General features: G+C 32.7%; 1 long non-coding RNA gene across 1 annotated transcript; it reads right to left on the reverse strand.

Annotated features, from left to right (window-relative positions):
• Positions 1-11117: 11117 nt before the first annotated feature.
• Positions 11118-14205, reverse strand: LOC149579580 (uncharacterized). Its single transcript, XR_016359066.1, has 2 exons — positions 13843-14205; positions 11118-11418 (listed from the first exon to the last, which is right to left on the reverse strand). It is a non-coding gene; the product is annotated as an uncharacterized LOC149579580 (long non-coding RNA).
• Between the last annotated feature and the right edge of the window lie 6735 nt (positions 14206-20940).

Below are 20940 nucleotides of genomic sequence, written 5' to 3' on the forward strand. Positions count from 1 at the left end.
AAGAACAAATATTATCAAGATCAGACAAACTATGTAATCATAAAATTGCAAGACTTGGTTGCTACTATGGAATAGTTTAAAGACTAAATGGAGGAGTTCATGATAGTAATTACAGTTACATGAAGTAGAAATGAACAGATCTTCACCAGTCAAAAGACTAAACACAATAGACTATGATAAATGTTGCAATATATGCTTCAGCAAGTTCAAATGTCAAAGAAAAGGAGGCAAATAAACAACTCAATGACATTATTTTACTAAAATACAATAGTTTGTAACAAGTGTGCTGATCGATACATAATGAGTAAAATAAATGAGTATTCTCATTAAGGTGCAAGTTTTTCATTGCATGGAATAAAAGAAATGATAGAGCTGAATGTATTATAATAAATGCAAATTAGATGCAATTTCAAATGTAAAATCTTCAAATGGTAATCCATCTTACAATACATCTTATGTACAAGGTTCAAATGGTAAGCTACCTTACAAAACATCCTATGCAAAATTTGTAGCAAGATAGTGAATTTCAAAGCCCAAAGATTTTGATAACACGATGCTTCACATGTGATCAATACTTCAAGTATTACTACTATCAAGGTTGGAGAGAATGAATCTCTTATGAATGAAAATGCATTACAAATTGACTCATTCGATATTCAGCAGGTGGATCCAAGCACCCTGACAGTAAAAGAGTTGTGGAAGGTTGCTAGAGAAAATGGGATGATAGGATTTTACAAATTGAAACGGTTGAACTTTTGGAATTATTAAAGGACCAAAAGGTTGACACTCTCTATGTACAAGTAAGTCAGCAATTTGGGAGGAATTTTTTTTATGAACTATAGTGCACAACTTTCCTATTTGCTAATTAAATGAAAGGGATCCAAGTATTCTCAGACTATTAGATATGAAAATTATTTTTACTGGATTGAAGAAGTATGATAGCTACAATAAATATTTTCTATCAAGAGCCAATTTCCAAACAGCAAGGAAAGAAAAGCTTTATAGTTATATCAATTTCCAAATAGTTGATAAAGAAATTTGAAAAAACTAAAGCTTCATAGTTATATCAATTTCCAAATAGCAAGGAGGAAAAAGCCTTGTAGTTATCTCAAAATTTGAACAGCAATAACTTACAGTCATAAAGATGGTAATATATAACAAGCGAAAAAATCCTCATGATGTTCATATACAATAGATTAATTCATGGAAGAACCAACACAGAAAAGATCTAGTTATATAATGGCGTCCAACAAAGCTATATTCCACATGCAAATAATAATAAATCTTACAGAAAAATGGAGTCAAGATGCCAACAGCAGATAAAAGAGAAAATCATGAAAGTTCATCTACAACAGTAGCATTATTTTCAAATATAACCCATTTCAAATTTGGCTAGGAATGTTGAAATGTCATAAATACAACCTCACAATAATAGCCATTAGCAAACTTGAAACCTAGATGAATTTCCTATTATTATTCATCAAATGTTGAGAACCTTACTGTCAAGATAACAAGGATTTAGTAAAGGAAAATAATAACATTTATATTCGAAACCCTCAAGAAGAATGCTGAGAATGGTAATCACATTGCAGTTTTTTCAAAACCTAGCAAGCAAGAAAACTTCATATTTACCTTTGTAAAACCAAGGAAAATGAAGTCACATTCATCTAAGAGTAGCCCAATGAAACCCACAAAAAGAAGAGTGGAAAATTAGACATCCAAGCAATTTTTTAAAGGCTCACATAGAGAATTTATCATGAAATCCGCCAGAGAAATAACATATACCAGTTCTTGCATCACGAAATCTGCAAGTATGGCAGCCATATGCAACAAAAGAAGCCCTTAAATCAACAAACAACGACCATGAAAGGAGCTCACTCATGCATAACATACCCAACCATGAAAGGAGTAGTCATGTACATAAGCAAGCAAAATTGCATGGAGAAATACAACCAAAGTACCAGTAAAAAGAAAGTGTCCAAGAAAAAATGGCATTCAACAGCAAAAATGATATTCACACAAGATATGGCATCCAACAACCAAGACGTCTAGCAGGCAAAAATCATAGGAGCAGTCCAAAATCCACAGCTAGGGTTTGAAAACCATCATTCTCTCTTGGTGTGAATGAGAAAATGAAAACTAAAGAAAGTGTTTGCCCCTTTTTGCCTTTGGAGACCTTTGCTATATTTAATAAAAATTTCGGGTCCATAGTTGGGACTCTTGATTTTTATTTTATTTTTTGAAACTATTAAAAGATATTCTTATCAGTGTTACATATACTAAATGAATAATATGTTTTATTCACTTATATATATATATATATATATATATATATATATATATATATATATATATATATATATATATATATATATATATATATATATATATATATATATATATAACTTATAAAAATATACTTTATATTCCCTTTCTTATATTTAATAATACTAATGTGTTTAAAATGGATAAAATATAACGATAAACACATTAATATTAATAAATATAAGAAAAAGAAGTTTTTAATTGTAAAATTAATAAATTAAATGGCTATAAGTATAAAGCCTTTGATTTTATAAATTAAATAAAGGGAGTTAACGTGATTTAAACAATTTTTAATGCCTAAATGCAAGGGGGGAAGTTGAGTGTCTATTTTTGAACTCCAAAAGGAACATTCAGTTAACGCTTTCATAAGGAGCTATTTTTGGAGGTTAAGGGCAGTTCAAATTTCTCATGCAGTGATGGAGCAGTTAAGGCCAGTTTTACATGCTATTTTTCTAGGTTACTTGAGGGATCTAAGTTAGGGTTTTATGCATGATTTTGAGGAGCTAGAAATAGTTTTCCAGTTATCTATCAGTTGGGTAGGTGGTTGATGGTAGTTTTCAAAGACTTCTTCATAATTTCTATCATTTTTTACTTATTTTTCCTAAGCATGATCTTGGAGTCCAAATTAGGGTTATGAATTCTATATATTGTACATTCACCTCATTATTAAGGATCTTCTTTCGGATTTAGATTTTTGTGCATTGCAAATTTTGAGTTGATTGTAAGAGAAAATTTGTAGCAAAGGTTTTTTTAGCATTGCTTATAGAGATTCAGTGGTTCCTTCTCATTGATTCTCATGTAATATTGTGAAATTTTTACTTTAATGTTGTGTTCACCTTCATTTAAGTTATATTCCTTATTGAAAATTTGAATCTAGATACATGTGATTATAGGTCTTTCTTTGTGATCATTGTCCTTTTTGCAAAAAATTGGTAAAACCTAGGTTTTCCTTTCAAAGTAGAAGATCTTGATCCTTGCATAGAAACTCTTTTGTGATTGCATGTTTGTCTGAGTATTGTGAATCAATTGTGTCTTTCATAATTCATGTTGATTTGATTAAAGTTACATTCAAAACCATTGGTGTATCACCTCATTTAGGTTAGTAATCATTATTTGTCATTCACTTCTCACCCCATATCTTGCATATAATTTAGAATTAGGTGATCACTATTTAGGAATCAACCTAGCTTTTGGAGATTCATCTCTTGTTTTAGGAGAACCCACCACCTGAGACAATTTCCATGTTTCAACAAGATGGCTAGATTTTGCATCTTGCTATAGGTGCAATCCTGATTGACAATAGTTTTCTGGCATGCCCGGTGGGACCACTAACTGCTTCATAGTTCTCTGAATCACAAGATCTTACTACTATTTTGGTGAGAACAGCAATATTTCAACCTTTTTGAAGGTATTTTATTAACACCTGGTGACTCTATTTTGAAATTTTATCACAAATACAATTGCAATTTTGGTGTTTTTCTTAATGAGAAGAACGCCCATAAGGTTAATAAGAGGAAGAAGAACACCATTGGTTACAAGAGGAAGGTTTGTTTCACCATCTGGATCAAATTTTTTAGCGTTTGAATATCCTATAATTGAAGATCAACGAAAAAACTCTGAGGAATTTGAGATAGTTATTGAAGATATTGGTTTTCTTCTTGAAGATTTAAGTGTTCGTGATCATTTTGAATCTGAAGCACCCATCTTTGAGGAATTACCAAAAGATCAATTTGTTTTTTCAGCATCCACAAGTGGTACTATAGCTGTCATTTAAAGTCTGAAAACTTATCAGTAGAAGGTAAATCAGCCTACCTAACCTTTATTGCCATTTATAGTATAGCGACAAGCACCACCAGTTCATCAAATGGCCCAAAATTTTCCATTCATAGCTTTTAATGTTGGCAGCCCTTTACAAATTGCTGCTCATCATGATATTCCACCAGCAGCATTGAAAAGTGTGCCATATTTTATTGGTGAAAATCATGTTTCAACAGTAGAACATATCAAGGATATAGCTACCCTTTGCAGATTACATCAAGTTCAACATGAGGACGTGGCCTTAAAATTATTAGCAGCCTCTTTTAGAGGAAAAGCATTAATTTGGTTCACAAGTTTAGCGGTAAATTCAATTGCTTCATGGGACGCATTGGGAAGCTTATTAATCAGCAAGTTTGAAGACAAGTCTAATAATCTCTCCTTGGTTGAACAGTTGACTACCATCAAAAGGCATCCTAATGAGCATATTTCTAATTTTAATTTTTGTTTTTAGCGAACTTGGGACAGAATTCTAGCATCTGTTAAACCTTCTAATGATTATGCATTCTTATTTTATTTGAAAGCTTTTAACAATGATATTTTCGTTATGATACAATCTATGGGAGTATGTACTTTTCCAGATGCATTTGATATTGTTGTAAGAGCTGAAAATAGCTTAATACAAGCTGGCAAGCTACCTCCAATACCTTATTCTGCAGAAATACAGCAAATTGTACCAACTGTTATACCACCGTTAGCTATAATTCCACCTATGCCAGCATTACCAGCATTTAATGTGCAAGTTGCAGTAGAAGAACACACTGCTATAGCTCCTATTAGAGAGATAAAAGAGAAAAATTTGGACTTAATTGAGAAAAGTGACAGTATGATGCAAACTTTGCAGACTTATGGAAATGAAATAACGAATTTGAAAACACAACAAGCTCAATACAATAGGCCTAATCAAGCTTCCTATCAGGAAAATAGGCAATTCAATCAAGCTTCAGGATCAAATCAGCAAAGGCAAGCTCAAGGACAGGAAAGAAACTATGGTCAAAGTACTAACCAGCCTTACAATTATGCAACTCTTAGTAATTCTAAAGAATTGGTAGTTGTTCCTCAAAACAACTATGCATATGGTGAGGAGTGGTGCAATACTTATAATGCTGATCATTATTGGCTTGATTGTGCGCATGACTTGAGGTAAGAAAATGAGATGTTCTTAAATTACAACAATTAACGAACCAAGGAGAAGTTCATCATGATCAAGTGTAGCAACAAGGTAACTCAGATGCTACTCTAATAAATTTTAGTGAAGATGAGGTTGTTATAGCAGCAAATTTTGATCAAAACCAAGTTTGGAGACCTATATCAATGGGAACAAGATCAAAGACCCAAGTTGAAAATGTACAACAACAAGTTGATAAGGCAAAACAACATCAGGTTAATGCTGATAATACTCAACTAGGACCAACACATGCACAAAAGATGCAATATGTGCCAAAAGGATAGCAAGGACAACAAGTTCAAGCACAAAAGGTAAGTTTACAACCATCACAATAGCAAAAGGAGTCTGTTGTACCAAAAAACCAGTCTAAGGTTACTACACAACATTTCAATATTGTTGAGCATCTGAAGAAGACTCATGTTCCTATTCCCATGTGGGACGTTTTAGCACTCCTAGGTCAAAAGGATATGCTATAGAAAGCATTACAGTCACTTACCTTATCTGATGACACTTTAGCACAGCAAAATCCTATAGTTTTAATGGATACAAACACTAATAAGTCACAACAACCATCCAAGATAGTTAAACCACCACCTTTTTACATTAGAGTCATAATAGGCAAGTACCTTGTTCATAATTGCATGATAGATTTAGCTGCCACTAGCTGAGTTATGCCAAAGAAGATTTTTGATCGGCTAGGCCTTAAATATGAATCAATTGAAAAGGGGGTAGTTCAGCTAGATGGGATAACTATTGAGACAATTGGAGTTATAAGGACCATGGATTTGACCTTGCATGCTTGTCCTAGTTTCTCGGTTCCTATGGATATATACATCATTGACCTACCTCCTTATTTTTCCATATGTTTATCACGTGATTTCACTATCAAAATAGGAGGTTATGTATCTACAGATTGGTCTCACATGCTTTGTTACACTAGGTATGGTACTAAGGTGACAATTCCATCTAAATATATTGCTAAGAATTGCCTTGAACAATATTTGAAGATAGTAGTTGTTTTATTTGACCAAGAGGAAATTAATGTTGTTCATGAGTCCAAAACGTAGATAGACAATGTTCCTGATATATTATTAGATGAATGGGCTGCTGAAAATGCTGAAATTTCAGAAGAACGGGTTGAAGAACCAAGTTTGGGAAATTATGTCATTCATGAAACTACTAATTTTTTGTCAAATGTCATGAGAATTGCAGATTTAAGTTCAGAACAGCAAGGTAATGAAGTGTGGAAATTACTTTTTGATGGTTCATGCAACAAAACAAGTGTGGGAGGAGGTTGTATGCTTATTTCACTAGCAAATGAAAGGTATTATGCTTCTTTTAGATTTTCTTTTAGTTGTACCAATAATTTTGTTGAGTATGAAGCGTGTGTGAATGGGTTAAAATGGGCCATAAAGCGAGGTATTAGTTATTTGCAAGTTTATTGTGATTCTGAATTGATTGTTAACCAAGTTAGAGGCATCCATGCTACTAAAAATGATTTGTTGAAAAGTTACAAACATGTTGTGTGGGATTTAATTGAAGGTTTTGAAGCATTTAATTTACAATCTGTACCTAGAAAATTAGAATAAACATGTTGATAGACTTGCTACAATTGGTGCACAATATGATATACCTTCTAAAATCAGCAAAAATAAAAGAAATAATCATGTAAAAGTTATTGTTAGACCTGTTGGACCAAATAACACTGAAATTTGCCAAGTTTTTGAATCTGATTAGTATATTGTTATTTTTTTAAGAGAAGTTGAGTTTTCTCAACCTAACCAATAGATACTACAAGATCAATATGAGGATTAGATTATTCAATTAAGGACAAATAAGATGCTTAAGAGTTTAGTAACTTTAGAATCCATTTTTAATACTGATGATCAGCTTAAAAAAGATAAGTCCAACTTGCAGATCAAAGAAGAACACTATGAAGAGATTGAAGTTGCAAAGGATTAAAAGTTGAAACTTGGAAAGGTATGTACTCCTGAAGAGCGTCAAACTTTTGTTAATTTGTGCAATAAATTCCATGATATTATTGCATGGAGTTATTCAGATTTGAAGGGGTTTGATCCTAATATTTCTCAACACACCATTGAGTTGAAACTTGGTGCAAAACCAGTTAGAAAAAAACAGAGGCCAATAAACCCCAAATTAGAACCTCTTATGATCAAAGAGCTAAATAAGTTAATTGATAGCAATATTATATTTCCTATCAAGCATACTTCTTAGGTTTCAAATTTGGTTCCAGTTAGGAAGAAAAATGGAGAAATTAGATTGTGTGTTGATTTCTGTGATTTAAATAGAGCTTCATTGAAGGATAGGCATCCTTTTCCTTCAATGGAACAAATCTTACAAGTTTTTTTAGGTTCAGAACAGTTCTCACTGTTGGATGGTTTCTTTGGTTATAATCAAATTTTGGTCAAGGAAGAGGACAGATTTAAAACAATATTTACTACCAAATGGGGAACTATGGCTTATCAAAAGATGTCATTTGGATAAAGCTTTCTTGAACTTAATGTACAGGTTTGTCCTTGTTTATCTTGATGACATTACTATTTTTTCAAACAATGCAACAAATCATTTTCAGCACTTAAGGGTAACATTCAAGAGATGCAGGGAATATGGTATATCTTTGAATCTAAAGAAGAGTGTATTTTTCATTCATGAAGGAAAATTGTTAGGATTCATTATTTCTAAAGAAGGTGTTACTATTGAACCTAAAAGAGTAAGTGTGATTCTCGATCTACCACTTCTAGTAAATAAAAAGGGACTCCAAATTTTCTTAGGTAGAATTAACTTTATAAGGAGATTTATTCCAAATACTACTGAATTATTAATGCCATTGATAGCTATGCTAAGAAAAGGTATGATTTTCAGCTAGACAAAAGAAGGTAAACATAGTTTTGAACTGATAAAAGAAGCATTAGTTGTTGCTCCTACATTGCTAAATCCAAAATTTTCAAAAGATTTCATATTATATGCCTATGGAAACATTGATTCCATTGCTGCCATGTTAGTACAACAAAATGATGAAGATTTTCAATAGCCATTAGCATTTTTCAGCCAAGGGCTTAAAGATTACAAACTGCATTGTTCTTTTGTTGAGAAGCATGTTCTTGCTGTTATTAGAAGTTTGAAAAAATTCAGGCACGTGCTTTTAAATAATAAGATCAAACTAATGGTTGCTCACCCTTCTATTAAGGATTTCCTACTCAACATAGATCTAAATACTAAAAGAGTAGGTTGGATCACAAAAGCCATGGAATATGACATTGAAATCAATGTAGCCAAGTTGGTAAGAGGAAAAGGTTTATGCGAACAACTTGTTGGAAATGGATAAAATGATTCAAATCATGATGATAATGTTGTTTTGACCCTATTAGATGATGAATAGTCTGTTGTCCACAATATTCAAAATGATTGGGTGGAAGATATGATAAAATTCTTGCAAACAAAATGTTGTCTTGAAGGTTTGGAATGGTCAAAACGAAGGTATTATTGATTGCAAGCTATTCCTTACTATTTAATGAATGGTATTTTATTCAAAAAATATTTGCAAAGTGTGTTGTTGAGATGTATTAAACTAGATCAAATTGAGCATATTTTCCATCAATTTCATGAAGGGCCAGCTAGAGGCCACTTCTTGCCAAGAGCTACAACTCTTAAGGTGATGAAGGCGGGCTATTATTGGCCAAGTTTGTTTAAGGACGCACATCTTTGGGTAATAAACAGCAAGCAATGCTCAATTTTTGTAGGTAAAGAAAAGTTAGTAGCATTGCCTTTACAGCCTATTCAGGTGGACCAACCATTTATGAAATGGGGTCTAGACTTTATTGGAATCATTAACCCACCATCAAGTGTAGGTCATAAGTGGGTATTGATAGCTACTTATTATTTTACTAAGTGGATTGAAGCGGTAGCTCTTAAAGATGCAAATGAAACTGCCATTTTGAATTTCTATGAAGATTTAGTTTGTAGATTTGGTGTACCAAATTCGATTATTTCAACTAATGCACTTGCATTCAAAGGAAACAAGATTGTAGAATTGGTTGCTAAGAAAGGCGTGTATCTGAATACTTCATCAAATTACTACCCATAGGGTAATGGACAAGCTAAATCCACTAACAAGAATCTGATTCGTATTATAAAAAGGACATTAGAAGGAAATCAGTGTTCTTAGCACAAAAAGTTTAAATTAGCACTGTGGGTTGATAGAATAACTTCTAAAAGATCAACTAATATGTCTCCTTATATGCTGGTTTATGGTAAAGAAGCTAGATTACCTATCTCAATTTAGTTTTTGGCATTAGATTTTATGCATCAGTTAGATATGATTAATGAAGAGCCTATGACTGTAAGGTTGGCTCAACTCAATAAATTAGAAGAGAAAAGAAGCAGTGCTTTACAAACAATTGAGCATCATCAAGCTCAAATGAAGAGGATGTTTGATAAGAAAGCATCTCCAAAAAAATTCCAGCTAGGAGACATAGTATTAAAATGGGATGAATTAAAAAGTAGACCTGAAAAGCATATGAAATTTGATGCCATGTGGGCTGGTCCATATATCATAATGGGCAGGACACCACATAATGCTTTTCATCTATCTACACTTGAAGGAGAGGAGTTAAAAATCTCAGTTAATGGGATTCACCTCAAGCAGTGCTTATGAGGTATTTTTTCATATTACAATAAGTGCTTTGGCATAGTAGAGTAGAGTTGTGATTTAGTTAAATCAGATTTCAATAAGTGTTGTTTCAGCACATTCAGATTCAAGTTTCAACATGTTAGTTGTCAGTAATAAAGTTGGAAACTACAACACATTATTATCAATCTACCATCAATACATGAGGTACATATCACACAAAGCATGGAATGGATTTTGATGCCTTGAATCATACATACTCCATGGGTTCATAACAGGTTCATGATGACATGGTATAGTTTTCAGTCATTCAGCTACAAGGAATTCAGAGAACATTCAGGCATATTGCTGGTACAAATTCTTTTGGAGTATTTTCAAAAAAATAGCAAGTACAAATTCTGATTTTGAATTATAGTTGACTTGAATAAGCATCTTGTCGCACAATAGTAATATAATGTATTATCCACCATCATACTAGACTGATATACCACTATATAAAACATGAAAATACTAAAAAATAGGAGCTATGGTCACTCCAAAACAACTAGTATACCACCCTAGTACAATCATAAATAACACACCATGTTGTTGTTATGATGCAAGGTACAAATTCAAGCTTAGTAGTTGAAGTTTTGTAGTTGTTTTTCAATAAATTTTTAGCCAAATTTGCAAGGTGTCATAATAGCCAGTAGCTATTAGTCCTCACAACCATGATACAATTATTTTTCCACAGAAAAGAGATCATAAAAGAAATCATATTTATCTCTTTGATATGATACAATTCCATCCTAGTTATCAAAACGAATAGCTATGGGATCCTATGGAAACTAACAGATTTGTTTTCAGTTTTCAGTTTTAGTTTTAGATTGGCATGGTGAGGTGTGTTTATTTCAGCAATGTTTTCAATTTGGTAAATTTCTAAAATTTTGAGAAGGTTCAATTTTCTAAATGCTAAAGATGACTCTGTACCTAATGGACTTACAAGGCAGCTGGTCTATTACTATTCAGCAGGCAAACAATCTTGAGAGGTCACCAAAAATGTTACCAATTTAACATACCTCCTAAATTGCTATGTTATATACTAAGCTAAGTGTGTTTTAGTTGTTGAGAATAGATATTACAGAATGAAAGGAATGCAGAAGGTAAAAGTACAAGAATTAGTAAACAAGAAAATTGATCACTTTTATTCAAAATACAAGTACCAAAATAGTACATTTTTTATTGAAATATTCAAAACTATTTTGATAAGGTACAAAGTGTTCAAGTTTTACATAGTACTTAAATAAAATGCATTCAGATATCACACAAGAATCCTTAGCTCCTAACATAATATCTGAATAGACACATTGTATAAACAGAAAAGTACTAAAGAGGATAAGAGGAAAGACATCCATTGACTGAATGGAAGATTTTTTGTCCTAAATGTTGAAGGGTTGAGCCGGCATCTTTGTCTGGGAATAGCCTTGCAAAAATAAAAGAAGAGGAGGGTCAGTTCATATAATCTGAGCAATGAAAATCTTTCCAATCATCTATACTTTACTGTTCCTACATCATGGTTATTCAGATAACTATATTAAAAGACAAGAAGGCAAGAGAGAAATCTGAAAACAAAACATATTTATGCTAATGAGTTTGTTTCATGTGCAGATACAAGTATGAATTTTGAAGTTGTTGAAGGATCTTGCATAAATTACACACTTGAAGCCTTTCGACTGAATCATGTAGAGGCCAAGATTGAAGGAATGAGGAGGCTATCGAAGGGACATGCATAAATTACAAACGTGAAACCTTTTGGCTAAATCATGTAGGGGCAAAGACTAATGACATGGGGAGACTGTTGAGGGGGCATACGTAAATCACAAGTACGGGACCTTCTAGTTGAACCATAGTAGGAGATTGAAGACTTGAGGAGATTGTTAAAGGGACATACATATGTTACAAGAATGAAACCTTTCAATCAAGTCATAGAGGGCTTAGGAAATTCTTAGTTTACAAGCTAGAGGAATTGGAGCTTTACAAGTATATAGGTAGAACATGGTACGAGATAAAGAACAACAATTATCAAGATCAGACAAACTATGTAATGATAAAATTGCAAGGCTTGGTTGCTTTTATGGAACGGTTTAAAGACTAAATGGAGGAGTTCATGAGAGTAATTACAGCTACAAGAAGTAGAAATGAATAGATCTTCACCAGTCAGAAGACTAAATACAACAGACTATGATAAATGTTGCAATATATGCTTCAGCAAGTTCAAATGTCGAAGAAAAGGAAGAAAATAAGCAACTCAAAGACATCATTTTACTAAAATATAGTAGTCTATAACAAGTGTGTTGATCAATACATAATAAGTAAAAGAAATGAGTATTCTCATTAAGGTGCAAGTTTTCCATTGCATGGAATAAAAGAAATGATAGTTGTGAATGTATTATAATAAATGCAAATTAGATGCAGTTTCAAAAGTAAAATCTTCAAATGGTAATCCATCTTACAATACATCTTATGTACAAGGTTCAAATGGTAAGCTACCTTACAAAACATCCTATGCAAAATCTATAGCAAGATAGAGAAATTCAAAGCCCAAAGATTCTGATAACTTGATGCTTCACATGTGATTGATACTTCAAGTATTACTACTATCAAGGTTGGAGAGAATGAATCTCTTATGAATGAAAATGCATTACGAATTGACTCATTCGATATTCAGCAGGTGAATCCAAGGACCCTGATAGTAAAAGAGTTGTAGAAGATTGCTAGAGAAAATGGGTTGACAAGATTTTACAAATTGAAAGGTTGAATTTTTGGAATTATTAAAGGACCATAAAGTTGACACTATCTCTATGTACAAGTAAGTCAGCAATTTGGGAGGAATTTTTTTTATGAACTATAGTGCACAACTTTCCTATTTGCTAATTAAATGAAATGGATCCAAGTATTCTCAAACTATCAGATATGAAGATTATTTTTACTGGATTGAAGAAGTATGATAGCTACAATAAATATTTTCTACCAATAGCTAATTTTCAAACAACAAGGAAAGAAAAGCTTCATAGTTATATCAATTTCCAAACAGTTGATAAAGAAATTTAAAAAAAGAAAATCTTCATAGTTATATCAATTTCCAAACAACTGATAAAGAAATTTGAAAAAAGTAAAGCTTCATATTATATCAATTTCCAAGTAGCAAGGAAGGAAAAGCCTCATAGTTATCTCAAAATTTGAACAATAGTAACCTACAGTCATAAATATGGTAGTATATAACAAGCGAAAAAATCCTCATGATGTTCATATACAACAGATTAATTCATGGAAGAACTAGCACAAAACAGATCTAGTTATAATGGCGTCCAACAAAGCTATATTCCATATGCAAATAATGATAAATCTTACAGCAGAATGGAGTCAAAATGCCAATAGTAGATAAAAGATAAAACCATGAAAGTTCATCTACAACAATAGCATTATTTCCAAATAAAACCTATTTCAGATTTGGCTAGGAATGCTGAAATGTCATAAATACAATCTCACAATAATAGCCATCAGCATATTCAAAACCCAGATGAATTTCTTGTTATTATTCATCAAATGTTGAGAACCTTCATGTCAAGATAACAAGGATTTAGTAAAGGAAAATAATAACATTTATACTTGAAACCCTCAAGAAGAATGCTCAAAATGGTAATCACATTGCAGTTTTTCCAAAACCTAGCAAGCAAGAAAATTTTAGATTTAGCTTTATAAAATCAAGGAAAATGAAGTCACGTTCATCTAACAACAACCCAATGATACTTGCAAAAAGAAGAGTGGAAAATCAGACATCTGAGTAGTTTTTCAAAGGCTCACATAGAGAACTTATAATGAAATCTACCAGAGAAATAACAAATACTAGTTCTTGCATCACGAAATCTGCAAGTATCGCGGCCATATGCAACAAAGGAAGCCCTTAAATCGACAAACAACGGCCATGAAAGGAGCTCACACGTGCATAACATAGCCGACCATGAAAGGAACAGTCATGTACAACAAAAACCAAAGTCGCATGGAGAAATATGACCACAGTTCCAATAAAAAGAAATCGTCCAAGAAAAAATGGCGTTCAACAACAAAAACAACATTCACACAAGATATGGCGTCCAACATCCAAGATGTCCAGCAAGCAAAAATCGCAAGAGCGGTCCAAAATCTGTGGCTAGCGTTTGAAAACCCTCATTCTCTCTTGGTGTGAATGAGCAAATGAAAACTAAAGAAAGTGTTTGCCCCTTTTTGCCTTTGGAGACCTTTGCTATATTTAATAGAAATTTCGGGTCCATAGTTGGGACTCTTAATTTTTATTTTTATTTTGAAACTATTAAAAGATATTCTTATCAGTTTTACATATACCAAATGAATAATATGTTTTATTCACTTAATATATATATATAACTTATAAAAATATACTTTATATTCCCTTTCTTATATTTAATAATACTAATGTGTTTAAAATGGATAAAATATAACGATAAACACATTAATATTAATAAATATAAGAAAAAGAAGTTTTAAATTGTAAAATTAAAAAATTAAATGGCTATAAGTATAAGGCCTTTGATTTTATTAATTAAATAAAGGGAGTTAACGTGATTTAAACAATTTTTAATGCCTAAATGCAATGGGGCGAAGTTGAGTGTCTATTTTTGAACTCCAAAAAGAACATTCAGTTAATGCTTTCATAAGGAGCTAATTTTGGAGGTTAAGGGCAATTCAAATTTCTCATGCAGTAATGGAGCAGTTAAGGCCAGTTTTGCATGCAGTTCATGAAGAGAGCCTATTTTATGCATATTTTGCATTATTATGAGGAGTTTTACATGCTATATTTTTGGGTTACCTGAGGGATTTGAGTTAGGGTTTTATGCATGATTTTGAGGATCTAGAGGCAGTTTTCCAGTTATCTATCAGTTGGGTAGGTGGTTGATGGCAGTTTTTAGAGACTTCTTCATAGTTTCTATCATTTTTGACTTATTTTTCCTAGGCATGATCTTGGAATCTGAATTAGGGTTACGAGTTCTATATATTGTACATTCACCTCATTATGAGGGATCTTCTTTCAGATTCAGATTTTTGTGCATTGCAAATTTTGGGTTGATTATAAGAGAAAATTTGTAGCAAAGGTTTTTTCAGCATTGGTTATAGAGATTCAGCGGTTCCTTCTCATTGATTCTCATGCAATATTGTTAAATTTTTACTTTAATGTTGTGTTCACCTTCATTTAAGTTATATTCCTTATTGCAGATTTGAATCTAGATATGTGTGATTACAAGTCTTTATTTGTGATCATTGTTCTTTTTGTAGAAAATTGGTAAAATCTAGGTTTTCCTTTCAAAGTAGAAGATCTCAGTCCTTGCATAGAAACACTTTTGCGATTGCATGTTTGTCTGAGTATTGTGAATCAATTGTGTCTTTCATAATTCGTTTTGATTTGATTAAAGTTACATTCAAAACCATCGGTGTATCACCTCATTTGGGTTAGTATTCATTATTTGTCATTCACTTCTCACCCCTTATCTCGTGTATAGTTTAAGATTAGGTGATCACTATTTAGGAACCGACCTAGCTTCCAAAGATTCATCTCTCATTTTAGGACAACCCACCACTCGAGAGAGTTTCCATGTTTCAATAGGATGGCCAGATTTTGCATCTTGATATAGGTGCAATCTTGATTGACAACAATTTTATGGCATGCCCGGTGGGACCACGAATTGCTTCACAATTCTCTGAATCACAAGATCTTACTATTGTTTTGGTGTGAACAGCAATATTTCAACCTTTTTGAAGGTATTTTATTAACACCTAGTGACTCTGTTTTGAAAGTTTATCATAGATATAGTTGCAGTTTTGGTGTTTTTCTTAATGAGAAGAACTCCCAAAAGGTCAATAAGAGGGAGAAGAACACCATTGGTTACAAGAGGAAGGTATGTTTCACCATCTGGATCAGATTTTTCAGCATTTGAATATCCAATAATTGAAAATCAGCCAGCAAATTCTAAGAAATCTGAGATAGTTATTGAAGATATTGGTTTTCTCGAAGATTTAAGTGTTCATGATCATTCTGAATTTGAAGTACCCATCTTTGAGGAATTACCAAAAGATCAATTTGTTTTTTTTAGCATCCACAAGTGGTACTACAACTACTATTAAATGTCTAAAAACATATCAGGAGAAGCTAAATCAGCCTACCCAACCTTTATTGTCATTTATAGTATAGCAGCAAGCACCACCAGTTCATCAAATGGCCTAAAATTTTCCATTTGTAGCTTTTAATGGTGGCAGCCCTTTACAAATTGCTACTCATCATGATATTCTACCAACAACATTGAAAAGTGTACCATATTTTACTAGTGAAAATCATGTTTCAGTAGTGGAATATATCAAGGATATAGCTACCTTTTGCAGATTACATCAAGTTCAACATGAGGATGTGGCCTTAAAATTATTAGCAGCCTCTTTTAGAGGAAAAACATTAATTTGGTTCAGAAGTTTAGTAGTAAATTCAATTGCTTCATGGGATGCATTGGGAAGCTTGTTAATCAATAAGTTTGAAGATAAGTCCGATAATCTTTCCTTGGTTGAATAGTTGACTACCATCAAAAGGCATCCTAATGAGCATATTTCTAATTTTAATTTTTGTTTTCAATGAACTTGGGATAGAATTCCAGCATCTGTTAAACCTTCTAATGATTATGCATTCTTATTTTATTTGAAGGCTTTTAACAGTGATATTTCAGTTATGATACAATCTATGGGAGGATATACTTTTCCTGATGCATTTGATATTGTTGTAAGAGCTGAAAATAGCTTAATACAAGCCGGGAAGCTACCTCCTAGGCCTCCAATGCCTTATTTTATAGAAATACAGCAAATTGTACTAGATCTTATACCACCGTTAGCTATAATTCCACCTATGCCAACATTACCACCATTTAATGTGCAAGTTGCAGTAGAAGAACACGCTGCTATAGTGCCTATCAAAGAGCTAAAAGAGCAAAATTTGGAATTAATTGAGAAAAGTGACAATATGATGCAAACTTTGCAGACTTATGGAAATGAAATAACGAATTTGAAAAGACAAAAAAACTCAATACAATGGGCCTAATCAAGCTTCCTATCAGGAAAATAGGCAATTCAATCAAGCTTTTGGATCAAATCAGCAAAGGCAAGCTCAAGGACAGAAAAGAAACTATGGTCAAAGTACTAACCAGCCTTACAATTATGCAACTCCTAGTAATTCTAAAGAATTGGTAGTTGTTCCTCAAAAAAACTATGCACATGATGAGGAGTGGTGCAATATTTGTAACGCTGGTCATTATTGGCTTGATTGTGCAGATGGTAGTATCTAGAAATACAAGGCAAGGTTCATGGCTAGGGGGTTCTCTCAAGAGGGAATAGACTACGAGGATACATTTGCTCTAGTGGATAGGTATACTTCTATATGAGCTATGATCTCATTTGCAGCACAGATGGGATGGAAAATCCATCAAATGGATGTCAAGACAATGTTCCTTAATGGTGAGTTGAAGGAGGAGGTATACATAGAAAAATTAGAAGGCTTTGTAGCACACAGCAAGGAGACCCACGTGTGCATATTAAAGAGAGCATTGTATGGACTCAAGTAGGCTCCTAGAGCATGGTATGAGTGCATTGATACATACTTGCAGGAACTGGGCTTTGTGAAGAGTGAAGCGGATGCTAGCCTCTACTACTTGATGGTCGGGGGTAAAGTTCTCATTCTTGTTCTTTATGTGGACGACTTGTTTCTTATAGATGCACTAGGGCTCATAGAGGATTGCAAGAGGAACCTTGCAGAAGAGTTTGAGATGAGGGATTTAGGACTTATGCACTACTTTCTAGGCATGGAGGTGTGGTAGACAAAGGGAGAGATTTTCCTTGGTCAAGGAAAATATTGCATTGAAATCTTGAAGAGATTCGAGATGGAGGATTGCAAAGCCATGTTTACACCCATGATCATGAATTGGAATAAGGTAGATACATCTAAGGAGAAGGATGTAGATCCCACCTTATATAGACATTTAATTGGTTTGCTTATGTACTTGGTCAATAGTAGGCCAGATATTGCATTTGTAGTGAACTCTCTTAGTCAGCTCATGGTTGAACCAAAGATAGTGCATTGGACAACTACCAAGCATGTATTGTGTTACTTGTGTGGTATAGTTGAGTATGGGATCAGATATGTTTGAGGTGAAGGTATTAGATTGATAAGCTATATTGGCGTAGATTGGGCAGGAAGTACAATGGACAAAAGGAGCACTTCAAGGTGTTGTTTTAGTTTGGGATCAGGAATTGTATCTTGGTTCTATAAGAAGAAAAAGTCTGTGGCTCTAAGTTCAGTAGAAGCAGAATACATAGCAGCTAGCATGGCGACATTTGAAGCTATATGGCTTCGAAAGTTGTTAGTAGCCTTATTTGGTCAGAAGGTTGAGACTAGTGTGATACACTATGATAATTAGAATTGCATCAAGTTGTTTAAGAATCAATTATTTCATGATAGGTCTAAACATATAGACATCAGATATCACTTCATCAGAGATTGTGTACAATGGGGAGTTGTTTAGCTACAGTATATACCTATAGCAGAGTAGGTAGTAGAAATTCTGACAAAGGCATTGGGGAAGGCTAGATTCATCTTTTTCAGAGATAAGTTAGGTGTCATGCAGAACAACGTCCTCAATAAGAGGGAGTGTTATTTTAGTTAGCTTTGGACAGTTGTTCATCCATAAGCTAGTATTTAGCAACTATTTTGCTTACTAATTGGTTAGTATAGGAACAAATATTTGTTAATTAATTGACCACTTTTGGAAGAACTAGAAACCAACTTGGTTAGGGTTGTTAAGTTGTTTTAATCTCAATCATCGATTGAGAATCAATCTCAGCCGTTGGTTTTCCAACAGAAGTAGTATAAAAGGGGGTCAAGGGGGGGCATTTGGAGAACAAGAATCTTTAAAAAGTTTGGAGAAGCATTTGCAGTGTTAGCAAATGAGTTTGTAGTGTTAGAAAATATTCTTGTAGTGTTAGCAAGTGCACAATGATAGCATTAGGGATAACAATAGAGGAATATCATTAGGAGAAATTAGGAGGTTGTCTGAGTTCTACCAGTGAGAGGCAAGGAATTTTGTATCTCTTGATTTGCTAAAGTTAATATAATTCCTCATCTGTAGAACTGGTTTTCCCTTAGGGGTTTTTCCAAGGACAATTTGTCTGAAAATATTGTGTTCTTTGTGTTTTGAATTTCTTTCCGTATTTTTATTGGTGAAGTTGCAGTTGTGTTATTTTTCAGTATTAGCTAGGAATTTATTTTCAGCAGTTTAATAATCATTTGAGATAGGAGATTAATAATCAATGACTGCAATAGGGATTTTCATAGCAAGCACCATAAACTGCACTTTGCACTTCACATTCCAGATATATGCTTCTTGTTTTTCTATGAAACAACTTAGGAAAGGTTGTAGTTTTATGTCATATTGCAAAGAAAAATTAGTTAATTTCCATCTAATAAGTCTTTTCACATCAACAACAATTTTTATAGGGTAGAAGTGATTTGAAACTTGGCAGCATCTCCCACAACTCTACAACAAAGCACATTTCTCATAAAGATCAAAGCACTCATCTACGAAAAATTGGCTTTCTTTGCCAATATCTCAAATTGAAACTCCAATAAAAAGGTTGACCTATCTGTCTTTGAAGTTCTACAGAATTGAGATAACAAAAAACCAATGATAACCCCAATATATAAAATAGTAATCATGATAGAATTGAGATAATGTACACCACACTTTCAATTAGGAATTATCACTAACACATCCTCATCCCATGAAAAATAGATCGAACTATGAATTGCATAATAATACATACCAACGAGCATCTTTTAAGTGTTCCATACCCACTGTAAGAACTTAATATGAAAGCTCTCACATGCTCTAGAAATTCATAAATGTGGATAACAACGCTATATTATGCATGGTCATACAATTGCTAGTAATATTACATTCAATTGCTATGCTATTGTCAATTTATAATAGTTGCAAAAAAAGAATTTCATAGTTAATTATGATTTAATTAATTACTATATTTGTTGACCAGTATGCTTTGATCATTGAACAAATATATCTTACATTTTGGACAAAAGGTAGGAACTCTGGCTCGACTATAGCTCTTGTTACAAATTTGTGCATTATGTTTGAAGTGGAGGGGGGAAAATGGACTATTAATGATAGTCAAGCTCATCTCATGATAGGATATTTAGTCTTTCTTTACATAATAAATACTTCATAGATCCCTCTTCTTACAAATTTTATTATCCATCAATTGATTAAGATATATGAAATAAAAGAACAAATAAATGAGAATATAAGGCATTGGAATTTCGAAACAAAAACTTTTAAAAGTACAAAAACATTCTTGGTGTTATATAGTTCATGCAAGATTTAGAAGGAAAATATGCTCTAAAAGAAAAGGTGGTTCTATTTTCAAATAGTTACCAAAAGGTGGAAAAATAATTAAGACTCTATTTAGGAAATAATGTATCGGTATTATGTGGCACTATTCAACATTAATGTTAGAAATTGTGTCTCAACCTTTGCAGTTACATATAGTTACTATTTTTACTAAGTTTTTCATTTGATGACAAGTTTTCCCTATTCTTTATCAAAAGGTTCAATTGGGATAGATAAGCATGCTGGTAAGTTTTTGTCGTAAGATCATGTCTAGTTTTGGAGACAATGAAGTTTATGTTTTTGGGAATTATTGAAATAATGTTTTGAAGTTAATTTTGAAGAATTTATTTCAATATATATGTACATATATATATGTACATACACACACACATATATATATATATATATATATATATATATGTACATACATATATATATATGTGTGTGTGTGTGTGTGTGTGTGTACATACATACATACATACATACATATATATATATAT

This window comes from Cupressus sempervirens, chromosome 1 (assembly GCF_028749045.1).
Source record: "Cupressus sempervirens isolate cs-2001-9-10 chromosome 1, ASM2874904v1, whole genome shotgun sequence".
Classification (NCBI taxonomy): Eukaryota; Viridiplantae; Streptophyta; class Pinopsida; order Cupressales; family Cupressaceae; genus Cupressus; species Cupressus sempervirens.